A 16,412-nucleotide genomic window follows, 5' to 3' on the forward strand; every position below is an offset into this window, starting at 1 on the left:
CTAGCCAAAACTGAAATGCATCCATGTGGATTCTAATTTTGGCTGGAATGTCCCTTTAAGAGTGTGCTAATTCGTTAATCATGCAGGAAGTGCAAGTCTTGCTATGCAGCACATCTCAAGCCAGGTGTGGTTAAAAAGCCTTTGGCCATTTCAATCATACATTAAAAAAACAAGTAAAAAAAGATAGAAAGCTAGAATTTGATGCCAGAGAAGTGCCGTAATGCACGTCAAGTCTGTCTATATATATATATTACGGAAGTAGAAGTTCTAAGCCTAAGGCAAAGCCAGGCATTATTGTATTCTCTTACAGCAGGGCTCGACAAACCCAGGCATTATTGTATTCTCTTACAGCAGGGCTTGACAAACCCAGGCATTATTGTATACTCTTACAGCAGGGCTTGACAAACCCAGGAGCCACATGCTTCTAGAATTGTACCCCTGGCTCAGAGGCGTAACTAGAAACGTCAAGGACCGGTGCAAGAATCCATGAAGGGGCAATCCTCCCCCCCCCAAAAAAAAAAGCTTGCAGGGTATACGTATACTACTCTCTCATTGGTTGATGTCTGTGGAAAATGGGGGAAAATATGAATTTGTCAGAAATAAATCTATTGCTTATTAGAAATTCAGATTAAAGGGATACACAAGTCAAAATTAAACTCTCATGATTCAGATAGAGCATGCAATATTAAACAACTTTCCAATTTACTTCCATTAACTAAATGTGCACAGTCTTTGTATATTTACACTTTTTGAGTCACCAGCTCCTACTGAGCATGTGCAAGAATTCACAGTATATATGTATATGCATTTGTGATTGGCTGATGGCTGTCACATGATACAGGGGGAGTGGAAATAAACATAACTGAAATTTGTCAGAAAAAAAATCTACTACTCATTTGAAGTTCAGACTAAGTGCTATTGCATTGTCTTGTTATCATGCATTTGTTGATTTTGCAAATCTGTATTTACTGGTCCTTTTAGTTCTACTGCCTTATCTTTTCATTCTGCACTTGTTAATTATGCAATTCTCCTGCATCGAGTTGTCCTTTAACCATTTTTGTTTTATTTTGTTTTTATATCAAAAACATGATTAAAAAATATTTATAAAATAATGAATACAGCAGCCTGTTGAAGATAACAAAGCAAGTTTTTGCAGGTAATCTAAGCAGTGCCAGTCTCATTTTTACCCTGATAAATTGTCTGGCTTTTGTTCAAACTGTAGACTGGCATGTTGTTTTATCTTCTTGAGCCTACTCCCTAGAAATCCAAACATCTCATTATCAGCTCTATTAAATACAACCTGCACTGTTCTAGCCATTGGCCCTCACATTCTTTCAAGACTAAAGCAGGCTGGGCTTGTTACACTCATTCTTGCAGGGGGAGGTGAAAAAGGTTTGAGTTTCTTCCCTTTTCCTTTCCAAGCACCCTGACCAGCAGCCTAAAGATCAGCACGTTCTTTATGGAATGTGTACATTTAGAAAATATTGGGATCTACACTTGAATCTGGTAAGTAATTAATGATTTTGTAACAATTTATAATATTCCCTATCTTTGAGTTTATACAGGGCTTGGAATTTTTGCTTTCACATTGACAAAACTAATGTATAACAATTTAGCAAATAGATTTTTGCTATATATACAAGATAGTTGTAATCAGAATAAATAGCATTTGGTTATAGTTGTTGTTTAGCAACAGATTTATTGCATATTTTAGATTTCAGTTTAACCTAAATTCCTCTGCTAAGATGATATTTTTGTTTAATTTCCTATCTTAGGAACGTGGATAGGCTGACCGTATTGCCGCTTTAAGAAGGAACACATATGAAAAATACATATGTCAGGGTTCTTATACAAAACATTTCTTTAAACAGCCCTGAAAACAGCCCTGACATATGTATTTTTCATATGTGTCCCTTTTTAAAGCGGCAATATGGTCAGCCTAATACGTGGAGTATGTAAGAGTTAACAAAAAATGATATCAGTGCTATAAAAACAACAACACATTAGTCTGAACAACACAGTTTGGAAGTTTACAGTCATTTGTTTTTAATGTATCTCCATTTTTAAGGTACAGTTTTCTGTATTGAGAACTTACTAACTCAACTAGGATCACCGTTTTCTGAAATATTGTACGTTTATACTTTAGATTTTGAATTTACAATACGCAATTTAGTGCAAATGTCTGATTAAGAGTCAAAGGGAATATTAAGACACATGAGATACAAATTATATTTCAAGTTATACTGTACAAGAAAACAATGATATCTATATTGACTCTATATATATGATAATATGATTTTTTGTGGATAGATAGAGACAGACAGACAGATAGGTTGAGACAGATAAATAGATACAGACAGAGAGAGAGAGAACGAGATAGATAGAGAAACAGACAGATAGATAGAATTAAATAAAGGTCAACATGCTTATTGTATATTGAAGTAACCCGTGGAATCTGTAGAGCTGAATGATACAATTAAAATGAAATCATTAGACAGTAGCAAATGCTGTTGATTTCCAGAGCAGCAAGAGAAACCCTAAATGTATTAAAGGGACACTAAACCCAAACATTTTCTTTCATGATTCTGATAGAAAATACAATTTTAAATAACTTTCCAAATTACTTCTATTATCTAATTTGCTTTATTCTTTAGATATCCTTTGTTGAAGAAATAGCAATGCACATGGGTGAGCCAATCACACGAGGCACCTATGTGCATCTACCAATCAGCAGCTACTGAGCCTATCTAGATATGCTTTTCAGCAAAGAATATCAAGAGAATGAAGCAAATTAGATAAAAGAAGTAAATTAGAAAGTTGTTTAAAATTGCATTCTCTATCTAAATCATGAAAGAAAAAATTTGGGTTTCATGTCCCTTTAATTTATTCACACACACAAAAATATATAAAACATGCTGTTAAGAATCACATGATGTTTAGGTTTGTGCTTTTTTTTTTTTACAGAGACACAATCAAAAGGTTTATAAATCTAAATCTAATAGGGAACATTTCAAAATTGTGTTTTTTTATTGTTTTTGGAAAACTCATGTTCCTGTCCTTAATAAATTAATGTTCTCCTTTCACACTTGTACAGAAGTGTTACTCTCCACCAGTAAAACAGTGGCAGTTGTCTGTATTAGCCAATAAGGATTAGTAGTTTCAGTTTAAATGTAATGTGTAAATCTCTCTGCCACTTTAAAGGTAGTAGTAAAAGGGACACTTTACTCAAAAATGTTCTCCCCTTTAATTTGTTCCCAATGATCCACTTTACCTGCTGGAGTGAATGAAATAGTTAACAAATATTTCCTTTACCTTTATAATGGCATTTGAATTAGTTGATTTAGCCTGTGGTATCCCCACCTATTTTGAAAGTTTCTGGCCTTAGGTCCAAGCTATACATCAGCTGTGTAAACACAACCAGCAGAAGCATTTACACTCCCAGTGGGGTATAGAAGAGATAAGGTAATAAAATGTTAATTTTCCATTGTTCTCTCCAAGTATTGGTCTTTGGTATACAGGCAAATATAAGATAAAGAAGCATGTATATGTACACAATGTGATAAAGTAATGAGATCTGATTATACCTGCAAGCTCAACCCATGTTATTAGGTTGTGGCTTCAAAACACAAAATCAGATATTTCATATACACAAATCAACCTTAAAAAGCAAATTCTCATACATTCTATACTCTGCAGTTGGTAAAAAAAATAATTTGAAACACATTAAGGGAAAAACTATTTTATAGTATACTGTCCCTTTAAATCACTCATGACTCTTTCGTCCAGGGAGATTTGCAGGCCCTGTTTGTGTGTAATTGGTTGCTGTACAAGCATTTGCTTGAATAAATGCTCCCTACTTCACTGAAATAGGATGACAGGTTCCCTAGTTGGGAACCTTGTCCACCTGCTGGATAGTAAATGGAGCCTCAGGGTGACCCGTCCATTAGGCAAACCTGGGCTTTAGCTTGAGGTACAGAGGACCTAGGGGTGCATTACAACAAGGGGTGGAACTAAACAGAGAGCACAGAAGCTACCATAGATGCATCCAGGCAGAGTGAGCACCAATAGCTGCAGCTCATCTCCTTCCACCTCTCCTCCATCCTCTGTCCCTCTCTCTGCTGATTCTTCTGGTGATGCTGAGGCTTCACCTGGCTGCAATACACCACTAGGTCCCACCATTTATGTCTGTGCTCCACGGACACAGAAAGTGGCCTCAGCAAGCATAGACTGATCTGTGAATATGAGTACCCGCAGTGTGCATACACAGAGTGCTAGGCCGGGCAGGGGCATGATGCATGGAGGTGAGTGTAGACTTCACAGGAATGTGTGTATTCTCAAATAAAGTCCAGGAACCCCTTGTGGAGCAGCCATGCTGGTCAATGCAGGTCAACCCCACAATACCCATTCATCAATACAGGGCAACTCTTCACTCCCAGTCTAAGGGCAAAATGTACCATCCTTGTAGCCGGACAGGTTTGCAAGTAGAGAATCTGTCTGCCTACAATACCCACTTGTGCAATCCTACCCACTGCTCTTGTGCAACCAATCGCGCCAGAGCAGGACCTGTCAATCATCCTAAATAAACAAGAAACAGCTTATTAAATTTGTCTTTGCACACAAGGTCTTAGAAGCAGTTTATATAGTTTATATAGTTTATATAATTAGTCTGTAGAATAGGCTTATATTAAATGCTAAGTGGGCAGAGGCCAAAGAGAAATAAAATTGGGGGAGAGGTAAGAAGATAATGTGCCACATTTAATAACAACAAGCGTGACCTCCGCCCCTCCTGAGCAATGCATATCTTTCTAATGTCAATAAATTGTAAATCTTTGCTAAAAATTCTTGATGAGAAAGTGGGTAACGGGGTAGCTAGTAAAACAGTATTAGTACAGTTAAGTAGGATCTGAAGAATAAAAGGCCTTAAATAGATATTAAACAGTGCCCTTATAGTAACAACAACTATGTTAGTGTAACATAAATATGAACAGATTGTGTAAGAAAAGCAAACAACTTACTTGTTTTCTTGCAAATGAGCACTTAGAATTTCCCATTGTAACCCCTGCACCAAAGGTCATAAGAGAGGAGATATGTTTTGCCTCTGCTGAGCATGAGCAAAACAGACTTACTGTCTCTCTAGCATTATTTGAATGAAAACCAGCTCAAATTACTCTAGAAGATTTATGACATCATGCTTGTTAAGCCTCCCTGTAAAGACCCCGCCCCCCTTGTAGGGCTGTGACAGAAAGTAATTGACACTGCACAGATTCAGTTAAAAATAGGAAATAAAATGTAAAATCACTTTAAAATGATGTAAAAAAATGTATTTCTTGATTCATATAAAGCATGTGATTTTTTTTTATTTTTTTATTTATATTTCAACAGTGTGTACAATTTAAAATAAACACAGAAAACATTTTCAGTTCACCTCGCAGGGTAAAAAGGAAAAAAGAAAAACAAAAAAAACTCTTTACAGTCGTAACAAATTGACTTATTTTTGGACTGGAACCAAAACTATAGAGCCTAGTCCTTTTGTATCTGAAAACTAAATCCCACGAACCAATATTTTCTTGGTTAAATTACACAATAAGGAATTAAACGCTTGACTTTATTACATATTTACATCCTGTCCACTTTAATCGAACTTTCACTGTTGAACTTTTAACTAAACTAAAATAACGCACACACATAACCCCCCACTGGAAGAGAAAAGAAAGGGAAAAAAAAAAAAAGGAAAAGAAAAACTTTATATTCCAGCATATAGAGAACCAAGTCTTGTTACGACCTTGCTCCCGAGGGAGCTGTACCTTTATCCCAAGTAGGGATAATACTTCTGAGCTGGCTTGGGTCTGACTTACATATGATGCCTGAATTTGATCTTGGCAGCACGATTAATTCTCAATTATTACCCAGCTATTCTTGTTCCTTATTATGTGCTTGTAGTGTAATTTAACCCGGGCTCATATTTCTATACAGTGGTGGTTCTAATAACCTCATCGCTTGACAAGCCTGAGGCCACTGTAGCCTCCCGTGCAGTTCACACCTGTGAGAGAAGAAAGAGAGGACAAAGAGAAAGAAGAGGGAAAAAAAGGAGGAAAAAAAAAAAAAAAAGGCGCATAACATATTGTTTAAAAGAAGGGGTTGACCCTCTCTCTCCCACCCACTCCCCCTACCAAACTCCCAATGCAACTAGTTCTGAACTTTGGAAAGGGAATATCATATAGTCAATTTCATTTTCAGAAAGTGATTTGATATAAACTGCCCATTTATTAAAGAAATTCTTTATGTCCTCTTCATTATCTATATCAGTGTCCTTCTGTTCTAATACGTATTGTTTTTTCAGGCAGTTCTGGATTTCAGAGATGCTGGGTACAGAACGCATTTTCCATTTTTTACATATCAAATACCTAGTGGCTAGAATTGAGATAGAAACCAGCTTATCCTGCGGGTGACACTTGTTTAGATTATCAAGACAAAGTATTATCTGATAAAAGGAAAGAGTCACTGGGGGAATTTTCAACACATTATTTAGCCAATATTCTAGTTTGCGCCATGCTTTTCTAATTTTTGGGCACAGCCAGAACATGTGTTCAAGATCCGCTGCTGGGAAAGAGCATTTCGGGCATCTGTTAAATTCGAAGTTGTGCATCCTGTGGCCCTTCTCCGGGGTGAAGTATGCTTTATGTAATATTTTGATATGTGCTTCCCGCCAGGTGGCAGATAAGGTTGTCTTTGCTACTTTACTTATGGAGTACTGTAACATTTTTGAATCCACTGAGTCCTGTTCTAAGATTGCCGACCATTTTAAGGCAAGCTTTGCCAATATTGGGGTTCCCCTATTGGTGGCCAAAAGGTGGTAGCACATAGAAATAGACATATGGCCAGTTCTAATGAGTATAAGCCATTTTTCTAAATGGCCAAGTGTCCAGGGCCAGCCTGCTTCTCTCGTTGCGTCAGAAAGAAAATGTCTTATCAGCAAGTAGGCAAAAAAGTCCTTGTTGGGCAAGTTAAATTCCAATTTTAACTCTTGAAAAGTTCTAATCTGTTTGCTGTCCCCATCAGTCAGCAGGGATAACTTGTTTAGACCATTCTCATGCCAACGGGAGAAAACCTCTGAGTGCAGCCCCGGTTGAAATCTTGGATTGCCTATTAAAGGTAAATAGTTAGATATCCTAGGATTGACTGAAAGGAGTTTTGATATCTTCCACCAAGCCTTGATCGGATTAATAATCGTTTTAAATCCCTTGATCTCTGGTGGTATCTCTTTGAGTGAGGAGTGAAGAAGAGCTACAGGAAGGTATGGATCACACATACTCGATTCAAGATGATTATTTAAGATATAGTCCTTAGATAGAATCCACCCTGTTGCTATCCGGGCCAAAAAACTAAGATTGTAAGCTCTGATATCTGGGAGTGCCAGACCTCCATAGTCACGTGGTAGAGAGAGTTTAGTATGCGAAATCCGTGCTTTTTTCCCCTGCCAAAGAAAATGACGTATTAAACTATTCAACAAACGTACATCCTTTTCAAAGAGAATTAACAGAACATTCTGAAGTATATATAGTAATTTCGGGAGAAGGACCATTTTCCATACTGCAATTCGACCTGAAAGTGATAATGGTAAACTTTGCCATACTCTAATTTGTTTTATAATTGGGGATATGTTATATTCATAAAGATCCCCAGACTTTACCGGAACATTTATCCCTAGATATCTAAAGGATTCTTTCACTACTTTGAATGGGTTATCGACACATGAATCGTTATTATTCTGAATCCAAAGGATTTCCAATTTGGATGCGTTAATCTTATAACCCGAAAAAGTGCCATATTGATCAATTATCTGCATGAGCTTAGGAATATTGATGTTAGTGTTAGATATATATAACAACAGATCATCGGCATATAAACCAATTTTTATCTCGTATTTCGAGATCTTTATGCCTTCCAGGGTTTGCCTTAATGAGATTGCCAAGGGCTCAATAGCTATGTCAAAAAGAAGTGGGGAGAGAGGGCATCCCTGACGTGTTCTTCTTTCCAATGATATTGGGGAGGAAACTGATCCATTGACTATCAGACATGTAGCTGACTGCTTATATAAATTCTCTATGAATTCTGAGAATTTGCCCTTAATTCCAAATTTAAGCAAAGAGTTGTTTAAATGTTTAAAAGTAACGGAATAAAACGCTTTTTCTGCGTCAATGGAAAGGATGGCCATGTCCTGTGGACTCCCTCTCTCCTTTTTAGCCTGTGAGGTTTTTTCAAAGTATTCCAGGGTGATTAAGACTTCTCTAATTTTAGCCTAAAAATTTTGCTTATTAAGAAAGCCAGCTTTGTCTGAATGAATAATTTTGGGGAGAATAAGGTGTAATCTAGAGGCCAAAATAGAAGTTAGGATCTTGTAATCTGAATTAAGTAGGGCTATTGGCCTGTATGATTCCTTTTTTGACTGATCCTTTCCTCCCTTGAGTATTAGCGTGGTGAAAGAAGAGGAAAATGAGGATGTGACGGGCTTTCCATTAATGTAAATATCATTATATAGATTAGTTAAATAGGGGGAAATTTCCGCAGATAAGATCTTGTAAAATTCATTTGGTAACCCATCTGGACCTGCCGCTTTATTACTAGGGAGTTTAGAGATCACGTCCACTACTTCCTGAACAGAGATAGGGGAATTAAGACCACTAATGCATTCCTCTGTTAATGATGGGCACACAATTTTATTCCAGAACTCTTCAGCTTTTTCACTATCATATCCTTTACCTGAATAGATGTCCTGATAATACTCCGTAAAAATAGATGCAATTTCATCAGGGTTTGAAATTCGCTTATCCTCATTTACAATTTCCTCAATGTATACTTGCTTTTTTTCATTCTGAACTACTCTGGCCAACATTTTCCCAGACTTGTTACCAAATCTATATAATTTAGCTTGGATTTTTAGATCTTTTTGTGTTTGTTGAGTCAGGATAAACGTGTCTCTGGCTTCTTTAGCTTGGACATATTTGTCCCAATTTAAAGTATTCTTCTGCAACAGAAATTTATTATACGAATTAGAGAGTGTTTGTTGCATTTCTTTTTCCCTTGACCTCAGTTTCTTACTTAAGATTATATTATAAGCGAGAATTTCACCTCTGAGGACCGCTTTGGCGGTCTCCCAGAGCATATCAGGGCGATCTTTATAATTAGAGTTAAAATGCAAAAATTCCTTGTATTTGGCTTTAAGACATGATTTGAACTTCATGTCAGAGGCTAAGAAGTATAGAAAATGGAAGCGGATGTATTTACATTTCGGTTGTTTAAGTTGAATATTCAGAGTGACAGGGGCATGATCTGATAAAAGAATAGGAGCGATTCCTGCCTGAACCGCTATTGTACCTAAGCGCTCATCTATTAAGAAAAGATCAATACGGGAGAAGGTCTTATGCGCTTTTGAAAGACACGTAAATTCGAGAGCATCTGGGTTCTGACTTCTCCAGATATCACGTAATGCTAGATTTTGTTTTAATTTGTTAAACATTTTTCTTTCTAAGTTATCCTTCTTCTGCCTTTTCTGCTTCGAATTATCTCGGAATCTATCTAACGGGCATTGCGGCGCCATATTAAAATCCCCTCCCAAGATCAAATGCCCTTCTGCATATAGAAGTAGTTTAGTTTGTATTTTATTCCAAAATTCTGCGTCAAAAATGTTAGGGCCATATATATTAATAAAGCATGTGATTTTAAACAACTTTCCAATTTACTTCTATTATCTCATTTATTTTGTTCTCGTCATATCCTTTGTTTAAAAGGATACTTTGTCAAGAGCTGCTGTTTGTAAGGCATTTCATTGCCCATCAATAAGACAGTGAGAAGTTCTGTTTATAAACCAATGAGCAGCCATTTTTTCTTGGCTACATATAAAAAGGACATTTTAAACAGTTTTTGTTTTACATGCACACACAGGCATACACTGCTTGTTTGCTTCAATATCAAAAAGGACAGCATGAAAAAATATTTGTAATATGTTACTGCTCTTTTTTATGGATGATAGCAAGTTCACTGTACTGGTCCTTTAAGAAAGCAAATAAAAATGGCAAACTACTCATATGTGCTGTACACATGTAACCTGACACCATATTAAACCCACAGTGCTATACCCCACAGGAGTTATTCATATTTCACATTCCAATGTTCACATACAGGACAATGTTCTTTGTATTTTAAATAGATATTTCTGTATATACCTATACCTGTATAGATATATATTTTACATTAAAGGGACAGTCAAGTATAAATTAAACTTTCATTATTCAGATAGGACTTTTAATTTTAATTGACTTTCCAATTTACTTTTATCATCAAATTTGCTTTTTTCTCTTGGTATTCTTAGTTTAAACTAAACATAGGTAGGCTCATATGCTAATTCCTAAGCCTTTGAGGGCTGCCTCTTATCACATGCTTTTTAAATCTCTTTTCAACACAAAGAGACAGAAAGTACACATGGGCCATATAGATAACACTGTGTTCAGGCACAGGAGGTTATTTAAGATTTAGCACAAAACAATGCTAAATGTAAGACAATAGATAATAAACAGTCACAGTCATGTGATCAGGGGGCTGGAAGAAGGTTCCTAGATACAAGGTAATCACAGAGGTAAAAAGTGTATTAATATAACTGTGTTGGTTATGCAAAACTGGGGAATGGGTAATAAAGGGATTATCTATCTTTTAAAACAATAACAATTCTATGGTTGACTATCCCTTTAACATTATCAGATATATATATATATATATATATATATATATATATATATATATATATATATATATATATATATATATATATATATATATATATAAATATATTTAAAAATAATAAGAACATTTATTTCTATTTTCTATGTGAAGAACATTGGAAAATAAAGTATACTTTGGATTTTGCACTAGGTCTAATAGTTTATTTTATATTACTTTAGCTTGGGGGGCGTTATGGAAATATAAAATATTAAACAACATTATTAATAATTATTATAGAAACTGTACAAAATACAGATTCAGATGATTTATTCAGATATTTAAGTTCATCTATAATAATTATTTACATTAATTAGTCATATTTTTCAATATTTTATATATTATAAATACATAATGCCCCTTAATATAACTCAAGTCAGGTTAGCGCACATGAAGAATTAGTGTACTCCTGTCGGGTTTTGCGCACATAATACCAACAGTAATGCGCTATCCTGACATAAGTTATATTAAGTTGCGTTATGTATTTTATTCAATATAAAATATTGAAAAAAATTAATAATTAATGTAAATAATAATTAAATATGTACTTAAATCATCTGAATATATCTGTATTTTTATAGTATCTATAATAATTAATAATAATCGTTAATATTTTTTTATATTTTATATCTACATAATGCGCCTTAAGATAACTAATTCTTCATGCGCATTAACCTGACACCCCTTAGACCTACAGCGCGAAACATGAAGCAGGTTACGCATATTTTACATTCTAACGTCTTTCATATAGAAAAAATGTTCTTTCTATTTTTAAATATATATATATATATATATATATATATATATATATATATATATATATATATACTGTATATAGAAAGTAATGAAGAGTGCACTCGCCAGGACTTTTCAAAGTTTTATTCCAAATATGTTTGGAATAAAACTTTGAAAAGTCCTGGCGAGTGCACTCTTCATTACTTTCTATTTACCTATCTGTTGCACCCTGGGCATGTGATTTGTCTGGAGTGCTTGTCTACTTTGAACTTTATCTATACTATATATATATATATATATATATATATATATATATATCTGATAATGTTAATGTAAAATTTATATATCTATACCTATATATGAATATGTTTACAGATTTAGGTATATATATATATATATATATATATATATATATATATATATATATATAGTTAGCGATAATTTAATATTGCGAGAGCTAACATTAGTGCACCATTTATAATCTAGCCCTATATGTTGCAATATCAGTGTTTAATGTCCCTATAATGTAAGTACACAAAATATTAATGTTTTACGTCTATTCATCACCTTCCAATTATTAGAAAAATAAATGAAAACAATTTGAAACAATATTCACACAGTGGCTCTCCATTCCCCTAATTAGTTTTGTGGCCCTTCTCTGCAATGTATTTTTTTGACATTTTGACATTGGTGCCTAGAACTGCACTCCATACTTAAGGTGAGGTCTTAACAGGGATTTATATAGTGACAGAATTATGCTTTCCTCCCTTGCATTAATGCCTCTTTTAATGCATGCTAGTATCTTATTTGCCTTAGAAACTGCTGCCCTGCATTGTGCACCCATCTTTAGCTTGTTATCTTTATAGATAACAAGCTAAAGATGGGTGCACAATGCACTCATACTCAGATTGGAAGAATGAAAAATTAGAAGAATGAGCAGGTAAATGGAAAATGAGATTTAATTACTGGAAAATGCAAGGTTCTACATTTTGGAAGTAAAAATAAGCAGGTGACCTATTATTTACATGGGACTAGACATAGCCATACAGAGGAGGAAAGCGATTTGCGAGTACTTATGTACTCGCAAATCGCTTTCCTCTTCTGTATGGCTATGTCTAGTCCCATGTAAATAATAGGTCACCTGCTTATTTTTACTTCCAAAATGTAGAACCTTGCATTTTCCAGTAATTAAATCTCATTTTCCATTTACCTGCTCATTCTTCTAATTTTTCATTCTTCCAATCTGAGTATGATCCATTCACTACTACTCGTTGCTCCCTGTCTTTTAATGCAGTTACTTATCCATGAACTAACATTTTCAAATATTCCCGATCCCTTAGTTTTCTACATTAATCTTTCATGGGGCACTGTAATCAAACGCCTTTGCAAAATCCAAGTACATCACATCAACTGATTCTCCTTTATCTATATTTTTACTTCCTTCCTCATAGAATATAATTAGATTAGTTTGACATGATCTATTTCTTATAAAACCATGATGATTTGAACTAATAATCTTGTTTACACGAATATACTCATCAATATAATCCTTTATAATCCCTTCAAGTATCTTCCATAATACCAATGTCAGACTAACTGGTCTATAGCTTCCTGGATCAGCCCTGCTTCCCTTTTTAAAAAGTGGCACCACATAAGATTTACACCAGTCCTGGGGTTTAATGCCTAAGGATAATGAGTCTTGAAAATTTAAGAGTAGAGGTTTGTCTTTAACAGTGCTAAGTTCCTGTAAAAACCCTTGGGTGTATTTTAACTTAATCATGAAAGATCAATTTTGGGTTTCATATCCTTTTAAATCATCCTGGTCTGGATGATTGACAGGCTGTGCTCTTGTGCAGTTGGTTGCATAAGAGCAGGGCAAGGCTGCACAAGCAAATGTTGAATCTGGGCAATGGATACTACCCACTCACTGCACTCAGAAACCTTGTCCCATGTGTTTTTATAAATTTGCCCTTCTGACTTGATGTAAAACTAAAAGCTGCAGCATCCTCTGCACAAAACAATCATTAACTTTTAATGTGCACTAGCAAGTTTTGCATTAAAAATGTTTTATTGGTGCTCCGTGTGAAAGAAATAGGAAACAGAGGAAGGCAGAGAGGAATCCAGCACAGAAAAGCAGAAGTAATATATTTGCTGCCTTGTTTATTTAGCAGAAAAGCCTAAGGGCATGCAAATACTTTATGTTGTGTACCTAGAGTTCAGATATGGGGGGACTATAAATAGCTCTTATGATTAAATTATATAACATATTACAGTGTAAAGGGACAACAAAATAAAAATGCTATGATGAGCATTTAATTATTGCACTGTTGCTAGTGTATAACTATACAAAGATATTTTATTATTTTGGCCTAATTAATAAAATGTCATCATATAATCATAGTAAAAGTAAATGAGGTTGAAAAAATACAGTTCATCGAGCTCAACCTATGCAAATCTAATATACTTACAAAAAAGCTCCAGTTGAGCTTAAATTAATCCCATTAGAAAAGGTGACCCATTTAACACAAACAATAATTTCCCTGAATTCTGTTTCTAGCCAGAAATGTATTCAAACTATTATTAAATATATCTAAGGTATTGGCATTCACTGCCTCCTTTGGTAATGAGTTCCAAAATGTTATTGCTCAGTGAAAAATGTTTCCATTGCAGGAGATTAAAGCTCATTTCCTCCAGCCATATAGCTAATTAGTTTATACTGACATCTAAACTCCCACTGTAAAGTTTACACTCAATTTACTAGGTATTCCACCTTAAATTACAATAGTGGGGCTAATTGCTGGGTTATGCAAGAGGACTACAAAAAATATGCTGTAATATGCAAAAATATGCTGTATTATACCTGTGTTTGTAAAACATGTGAGAATCGCTAATATAGGTGCATGCCTGCTCACTCCTCCTGGGACGTAAAATCCGATGACAGCTGTTCTGTTGGATTTTGCTGGGCAGTGTTGTGCCGGATTTTGCAACGACTCCTGGAATGCAATGCCGTAACCACACACATGCGCAGAGTGTGTGGTCGCACATTGTGACAGGTCGCAGAATCCGACAAAACACCAGCATCACATAACATTAATTTGCCCCCCCCCCCCCCGTAAGACTGCAGCTCCTTAGGCAGACAGCAATCATCCCGATCAGATATGATCCTGATGATTGATACCCCCTGCTAGCGGCCGATTGGCCGCGGATGTGCAGGGGACAGCATTGCACAAGCATTTCACTAGAAATGCTTGTTCAATTATAAATGTCGACAGCGTATGCTCTCAGCATTTATCGTTGTTGGGCGGACATTTGATAAATCTACCGTAGAGTGTTTACCCCACTGGCTTACAGGAAACACACACAGGTTTTAGCACCCTTAAAGGGACACTGAACCCAAATGTTTTTTTTTTTCGTGATTCAGAGCATGCAATTTTAAGCAGCTTTCTAATTTACTCATATTATCAATTTTTCTTTGTTCTCTTGCTATCTTTATTTGAAAAAGAAGGCATCTAAGCTAAGGAGCCAGCCAATTTTTGGTTCAGCGCACTGGACAGAACTTGTTTATTGGTGGGTGAATTTATCCACATATCAGCAAGAACAACCCAGGTTGTTCATCAAAAATTGTCCAGCATCTAAACTTACATTCTTGCTTTTCAAATAAAGATACCAAGAGATTGAGAAAAAATTGATAATAGGAGTAAATTAGAAAGTTGCTTAAAATTGCATGCTCTATCTGAATCACGAAAGAAAAAATGTGGGTTCAGTGTCCTTTTAAGACACAGCAAACTGTAACACAGCAGACTGGGATTTTCTTTTCTTTACCATGAATAGCTGCTAGTAATAGAACAACACATATGCAGTGTTACTTTTCTCAGGACCATAATTGTAATGCATAAGAGGCATCTAAAATGTTGCTGCCTTTCACGTGGCTTTAAAAAAATTGGACATTTAAAGGGACAGTCTACTTGAAATGTTTAAATGTTTAAAAAGATAGATAATCCTTTTATTACCCGTTCCCCAGTTTTGCATAAACACTGTTATACTAATCCCCTTGTATCAGAGCCTTCTGCAGACTGCCCCTTATTTCAGTTCTTTTGACAGATTTGCATTTAAAGAGATAGTATTTTTATTGGTTAAAAAGATTGATAATCCCTTTATTACCCATTCCCCAGTTTTGCATAACCAACACAGTTATATTAATATACTTTTTTTTACCTCTGTGGTTACCTTGCATCTAAGCCTCTGCAGACTGCCCCCTGATCTCAGTTATTTTGACAGACATGCAATCAGCCAATCAGTGATGACTTATAAATAACTCTAAGGGAGTGAGCAATGTTTTATATATATATATATATATATATATATATATATATATATATATATATATATATATATATATATATATATATATATAAAAAGAGGTGATCTTCAAGGGCTGAAAAAAATCAGTTTATGAGCCTACCTAGGTTTTGCTTTCAACAAAGAATACCAAGAAAACAAAGCATATCTGATAATAAAAGTAAATTGCAAAGTTGTTTAAAACTGCATGTCCTATCTGAATCATGAAAGTTTAATTTTGACTTGACTGTCCCTTTAAGTGCTCAGTATTTTTGTATTTATTTTTTATATATACTGGGCAGTCTGCTGAAATACTAATAGAATACTGGGGACCTGGCTACCTTATACACTACTGGGAGATAGCTGATCAGATCTGGTGAGCCAGTGACAACAGATGTGTAGCCACCAATCCCCAGCTAGCTCCCAGCAGTGCAATGCTTCAGATGATATGTACATATGCTTTTTAACAAAGAATGCCAAGAAAATAGTAAATATGATAAATTAATTAAATTGAAAAGTGTCTTAAAATTGCTTGCTGCGTCTAAACCATGAAATAATATTTGTCC

At 35.1% G+C, this 16,412-nt stretch overlaps 1 protein-coding gene across 2 annotated transcripts in view; it reads left to right on the forward strand.

Annotated features, from left to right (window-relative positions):
* The first annotated feature begins 1,364 nt into the window (after positions 1 to 1,364).
* Positions 1,365 to 16,412, forward strand: part of TOR4A (torsin family 4 member A) — a 96,500-nt gene continuing 81,452 nt past the window's right edge. The window contains exon 1 of one of the 2 annotated variants that reach the window (XM_053696136.1): positions 1,365 to 1,506. The gene's annotated coding sequence lies outside the window, so the exon portion shown is untranslated. The remainder of the gene's footprint in view (positions 1,507 to 16,412) is intronic. The other variant, XM_053696137.1, reaches the window with a different exon arrangement.

Source organism: Bombina bombina, chromosome 12 (genome assembly GCF_027579735.1).
Source record: "Bombina bombina isolate aBomBom1 chromosome 12, aBomBom1.pri, whole genome shotgun sequence".
In the NCBI taxonomy this organism is placed as follows: domain Eukaryota; kingdom Metazoa; phylum Chordata; class Amphibia; order Anura; family Bombinatoridae; genus Bombina; species Bombina bombina.